We start from the raw sequence: 6,497 nt of genomic DNA on the forward strand, positions 1-6,497 counted from the left end.
TTGCTTCATGGTATGGGTGTTGCTGGCTTCCAGTAGGGTGAAGAGAAAAGGCACACTGCAGTTTCTAGTCATATTTCCTAATCAAAAGCAACAGTGAGTTCTCTTACACAAACAGCCTAACTCCAGAAGCAAGTGATTGTCACTAAAACAAAACTGTGAATCACAAGAAAAAAAACTTCACAGCATTACAGAGAAAGACTCTACAAAGGGTTAACAATTTTGAGATTTTGGAGGTTTTTTTTTGTTTTGTTTTGTTTTGTTTTTGAGACAGGAGTTCCTTGTGTATCATTGGCTGACCTCCAACTTAGAGATCCACCTGCCTCTGCCTCCCAATGCTGAGACTAAAGGCAGGCACCACTACTGCAAGGCTCACAATTTTGTTGTTAAAGTCACCATTATTTAGGATGCTTTTCCAAAGAAAAATGCTAGGGTTGATGTTTGGTGTTAATGTAATGGAGTAAACACAACTATAATGTGACTGAGCAACACAACAACATCCCAGCTTTGAAATCATCTTAAATGACACAAGGAACGATTTGTAGGAACCAGTTAACTGAGAAAGGGTTCCTTCCGATGCACTCATCAACATTCTCTAGCAGGTTTTCAGTAACCACAACAACATACAACAGCGTTTAAATGCAGTGTTCATAGATTGCTAATAAAGCACTCTTTGGTGAAAAACAAGCACCTTGGGTACTTCACACAGTGAACATCACAACAGCATTAATAAGAGGAAAGTGAAGCTGACAGTACCAAATCATACCTTAAGATGGAAGGTACCACTGGAGGGATGTTCATCTCTTTCATCTTTATAAACTGCAAGTCAGAGTCACAGGCTGAACAAAAAATAAATACCTATGGGATCTCCATCAGATCCTCCACTCTTCTGGAGGCCAGCAGCCAATATGATTACCATCACAGGGACACACATACCACACTCACCAGACAGCTCTCTGCTGGCAGAGGACAGGGTATTGACACCTGAGACTAAATTTACAACAGCAGCTTTTGTCCAACTTGAGATTACAAAACGGAAAGTCAGGACCTCAAACGGTTCAACCACACCCGGGAGTCAGTGAGTGGATGAGAGGTCAGTGACATTTTCTTCATCGAATGAACTTATGTGGAAAGGAGCTAAGGCCATTGCAGAGTCTGCTTGGTTCTCAAATCGATTGGCTAAATCCTTTTGGGTTTTTCCTTTCCTAGTCTTCCCTGGAGTGCTGGTCACCGGTTTGTTTGTTTGTTTGTTTGTTTACTTTAACGTAAGACTGTCTTAGTCCTTGAAATGGCTGGACTTTTAAGACTGCTTTTCCCCGAAGCAGATCTGGTAGTTCGTTTAGTAATGCCTGCACTGCCAGAAAGGTTAGGTTCAGGGGTTTTACAGCTCTGAACACTGGACTGAAGAATTACTGTGAGGGGGAGAGCGCTGGCTTTCCGCTGTCTCTGGCTTTTCAGGGCCCGAAGTCTTTCTCCTCGTGTCAGTCCATTGACTTCATCATCATCACGATACGGCTCAGTCCCTTGATTGTCTTGATTCTCAAGCCCATTTATCGAAATGACATCAACACCCGAAAGGTGTTTGGAGAAGGCTTCTCTGAGGGGTCCATTTTCCTGCCCTCTTAACTTTTGACGGAAATAGTCGCCTTCTAGCTATAGGCTTGATTGTTTCATGACCAGAAACTGTTGCTGGGGCCCAATCACTGAGCCTGGTCTACAGATTCTGAGCCAGGCAATGCTCTCGGCAGCCGTCATCCTGTAATGCTTCATGAGGTAGCCGTCTATCAGAGTGCCTGTTCGACCAAGGCCAGCTTTGCAATGGACTGCAATGGCACCTTCAACATTTTCACAAATATCCAGAAATTCTTGGACAATTGCCTCAGCAGGGGTACTGCCATCTGGAAAGAAAAGATCGTGGTGATCAAATCCAGCATCCTTAAATCCATAGCATCATACATCCTTTTATTCAGACGAATAATGGTAGTTACATTGTGATTCTTAAACTATGGATTATAAGTCTCAGGAGAATGTTGGTGGTAACCACTTTCCACCCTGGATCTCGAATATGGCCCACAGAAGGCAAGAAACCGCTCTGGTATTATCCAGTTGAAGTCTCCATTTTCTGCTTTTTCATAGTGTTCATATTCCTCAAGGTTAAATGAGTTGAAATTAAAGAAGCCATACTGCATCGCCTTCTTTACTGCATTGCCGTCTTTACTGCATGAAAACAGTCGAGGAGTGTAATGTAGAAACTGCAACTTCCTTAGGCAGCATCTCTGAAAGGAATATAGGCTATATTTCCAAAGATTAATGTTCTATACACGGCTTCTGGTGTTCTTCCCAAATATATAACCCTGAACCATGATTGAGATCGCTTTGTCTGCTGCTCATAAGAACTCTGACCCTCTGCTCCATAGTTTGTCTCTGCAACTCCTTCCATAGGTATTTTGTTCCCACTTTTAAGGAAGAACAAATTATCCACACTTTGGTCTTCCTTCTTCTTGAGTTTCTTGTGGTTTGTGGATTATACTTTGGGTATTCCAATCTTCTGGTCTAATATCCACTTATCAGGGAGTGCATACCATGTGTGTTCTTTTGTGATGGGGTTACCACACTCAGGATGATATTCTCCAGTTCCATCCCTTTCCCTAAGAATTTCATAAATTCATTGTTTTTAATAGCTGGGTAGTACTCCATTGTGTAGATGTACCACATTTTCTGTATTCATTCCTCTGTTGAGGGACATCTGGATTGTTTCCAGTTTCTGACTATTATAAATGAGGCTGCTTAAAGGAAGAACAATTCAGAGACTGCTCCACCTGGGAATCCCTCCCATATTCAATCATGAAATCCTGACACTATTGTGGATGCCAGCAAGTGCTGGCTGACAGGAGCCTGATATAGCTTTCTCCTGAGAGGCTCTGCACCCGACTTATACAGAAGTAGAGGCTTGCAGCCATCCAGTGGGGTCCCCAATGAAGAAGCTAGAGAACGGACCCAAGGAGCTGAAGAGTGTGCAGTCCATAGAAAGAACAACAATATAGTGTGGGCATTCTTTAATAGGGGTGTGGAGAGTGCTCTGCACAGGTCAAGCAGTGTAATGATAATCAAAGGTTCATCCCCCAACAAGTTCTGAACTAGTACCTACTTGTGTGTCAGCAGGGCTTCAGTTCCAGAGGGATATTCAATCAGAAGGATCTGTACATGTTCTCACTTTAGTTCAGTTTTAAACAAAAGTTTATAAAGGCTCTTTTCTCATCATAGAAAACACTAAAATCCAGAATCACCACCTTGGGGATAGTGGAGACCTCTGTTCACCCACTCTACTTTCTGTTGCAGTAAATTTCCATCCCCAATAAACCCATCCAAATAACACACAACTCAGTTACACTATTTGTAAGCTGCATGCTTAAATTGGGTAGATGTGCCATTACACTACTCTATTCCCAGCTATGAGATCCCTTGCTACTTGCAGATTCTCTGGACTGTGTGGTTCTGCTCCATCTTCCTTCCACCTCCTCTGAACCCCCTGTCTCATAGTTTCCCTCTACTCCTTCCTCACTTCTTCCTGCCTAAAACCTCTAGCCCTACCTTTCCCTTAATGTAACCTTCCCAGCCTTGAGCCAGCTAAGCAGACCTTGAACATCCACCAGGACAAGTCTTATCAACCTGGACAGAGACATCTGTCTTGGCTTCAGTTGCAGGTTCCTATGGGAACTTAGCTGTTTTGGCTGCCTGTGCTGACCTTGCTCTACAACATACTCCAGGTGAAGAAGAGGATGGGTTTTGTGTTTTTTTCCCCTTATAAACACAAAGCTTATTATTAAACTTTGAGCCTTGATCAGAACCTTTGTCATGGCTTCATGCTTCTCTCACCCTCCTACCTTTTCATTTCCAGCCTGCCTTTCAGATAAACCCAGTTTGACTGTGGTTGCTAGATGTCTATACCTTAAACTGCCCAATAAGAGGCTCTAGTGTTTATTTGACCAGTTAAAATGAGAAGATTCACATGAAATCACCTGAGTATGTGATCCACTCCTCATTGGGGCAGTCCCTCTTGAGGAAGTAGAATTAGCATCAAAATACAAACAGCACCAGGGCAAACCACAAAACATCTCTGGTAGAATCATTGACACACAGCTACTCAGTGGCAGCCAGGGGAGCCTCTCATAGGTACCCACATGGGCCCACTCTCCCACCACTCCCAACCACTGATGCTCTCAAGCCATTTCCCATGCCCTGGTCAAACATACTCAAGAGCCTGCTGATGACCCTTGCCTATATAGTGAACTGAAAATGATCATGTCAAAGTATCCTCAAATACAAGTAGTACATATATAACTCACCAAATCTGCACCTGTATTATTAGTATCCAACTGAGCTTGCTTGGCAAGAAAGGAGAATGTGTGAAGTGGGATTATTGCTTATATTGTACTTATCTTAGGAAAAAAATGTTAGAGTTCAGCCATGGGCCCAGGAGGTGATTCTGTGTGTAGGAGGAGAGACTGCAGGGCTCTTCCTCAAGACAAGTATTGGATATTGAATCCTTTTTTTCCCTCCCAAGAAGGAACAGCAGAACCTACTCTTTGTCCTATGGCTCCTGGTGAAGGCCTCTCAGACACTTTGATCAACAATAAAATTATAACCATACTTGTTGGACAGGTAGAATTGATCCATGTCACAGTCCTACTTCTCCAAGACTACACAAAGCTAGGACAAGGAACAACCTAAGTTCATGGAATAAAACCTGCCACAGGAAGCCTACTGTTAAGATGTACACCTTTAATCTTAGCACTGGGGAGGCAGAAATATGAGGATCTGCATGAATCTGAAGCTAGGAGTATCTAGCTTTCCTCCAGAGTGACTTTGTTTTTATCACAAATTTAATTTCATTTGATTATTTAATGAAAACAAATTTATTCTCAAATTAAAGTTTAATAGGTCAAAATGGCACACACCTTTGATCCAAGCACTCAGGAGAGAGAACTAACAGGAGCATTGTGATTCCCAGGACAGCTCCAGAGCAACAAGTACTACATAGAGCATCCTTGACTACTTTCCATCTCCTGTACATCTTTAGATGCAAATGACCAGCCATTGGTATGGAGCCCTGAAGTATAAGGCACTACAGTCAGATGACCTGCAAGCAGACCTCAGTGGCATTTGTCAGTGATTTCAGAAATTGTTAGGAGTCGTCAAGTAAAGGCAGAAGCTAGCAGGTGACTTTCTTGGAGGTGGCTCCCCGTTTTGTCATGGCCTAAGATGGGTGAGCTCTGAGAAGCAAGGTCCAAAGAGACTTCATCTAAAAATTGCTTCTTGCTACTGATATTCCTTTCCTGTCACTATTACATAGCCTAAGGACTCCTGGGCATTAGACCACCTAATTGAGCAAATTTCCTACAGATCAACATAAAGATGAACTCTGATGAACTAATACTGTTTAGATGAATTAATGATTTTATAGAATTCCTGATTTGATTCAAATAACCTTAGGAAGAAAGTTTTAAGAGATGGTTTTAGGGGCTGGAGAGATGGCTCAGTGGTTAAAAGCCCGACTGTTCTTCCGAAGGTCCTGAGTTCAAATCCCAGCAACCACAAGGTGGTTCACGACCATCCGTAACGAGATCTAACTCCCTTTTCTGGAGTCTTTAAAAAAAAAAAGACAGAAAAGGCTTCATTGTAGAAACAGAAAACAATGCTAGCAGCTGGCAGGACATTCGGGAAATACTTCCCCCTACACTCTGCATTCCTCGTGTCAGGCACATCTCTGTGGTATCCCAAGCGGTTATTAATAAGCATATTAAAGGCATGTTTCTGGTAGCCCAGGTCTCTCAATACCTGATCACATTCATTGAAAATCATACCTAGTTCAGAGGAAGTTAAAAAAAAAGAGAGATGGTTTTAGATGTTTTGCTAGAAAGATGTAATAAAGATGAAGAATAGAATATGACCACTCCTCATAATAGTAAGGCTGCACAATAAGAAATATAATGTGTTTTGATAATTACACTAAAAGGACAAGAAGGCTTATGATGAATTTGTATTCAAGGAAAAACAGTCAGGTCACCAATGGAGGAGTAAGAGAAAGGACTGAAGGATTTGAAGGGGTTTGCAACCCCATAGGAAGAACAACAATATCAACCAACCAGACCCCCTTGAGCTCCCATGGACTAAACCACCAACCAAAGAGTGCACATGGAGGGACCTATGCCTTCAGCTGCATATGGAGCAGAGGATGGCCTTGTCCAGAATCAATGGGAAGAAAGGCCCTGTATCCTTTGAGTTCTCTATGCCCCAGTGTATGGGAATGCCAGGGCTGGGAGGGGGAGGTAGGTGGGTAGATGGGGGACACCCTCATAGAAGCAGGTAGAGGAGGGATGGGATGGGGGTTTGTGGGTGGGGACTGGGCAAGGTGATTACATTTGAAATGTAAATAAAGAAAATATCCAATTAAATAGAGAGACAGAGAGAGAGACAGAGAGAGAGAGAAAGAGAGAGGG

General features: G+C 42.7%; 1 pseudogene; it reads right to left on the bottom strand.

The window, feature by feature from the left end:
• Nucleotides 1-4,674, bottom strand: part of LOC116081537 — a 21,983-nt pseudogene extending 17,309 nt beyond the window's left edge.
• Between the last annotated feature and the right edge of the window lie 1,823 nt (nt 4,675-6,497).

Source organism: Mastomys coucha, unplaced genomic scaffold (assembly GCF_008632895.1).
Source record: "Mastomys coucha isolate ucsf_1 unplaced genomic scaffold, UCSF_Mcou_1 pScaffold7, whole genome shotgun sequence".
NCBI lineage: Eukaryota > Metazoa > Chordata > Mammalia > Rodentia > Muridae > Mastomys > Mastomys coucha.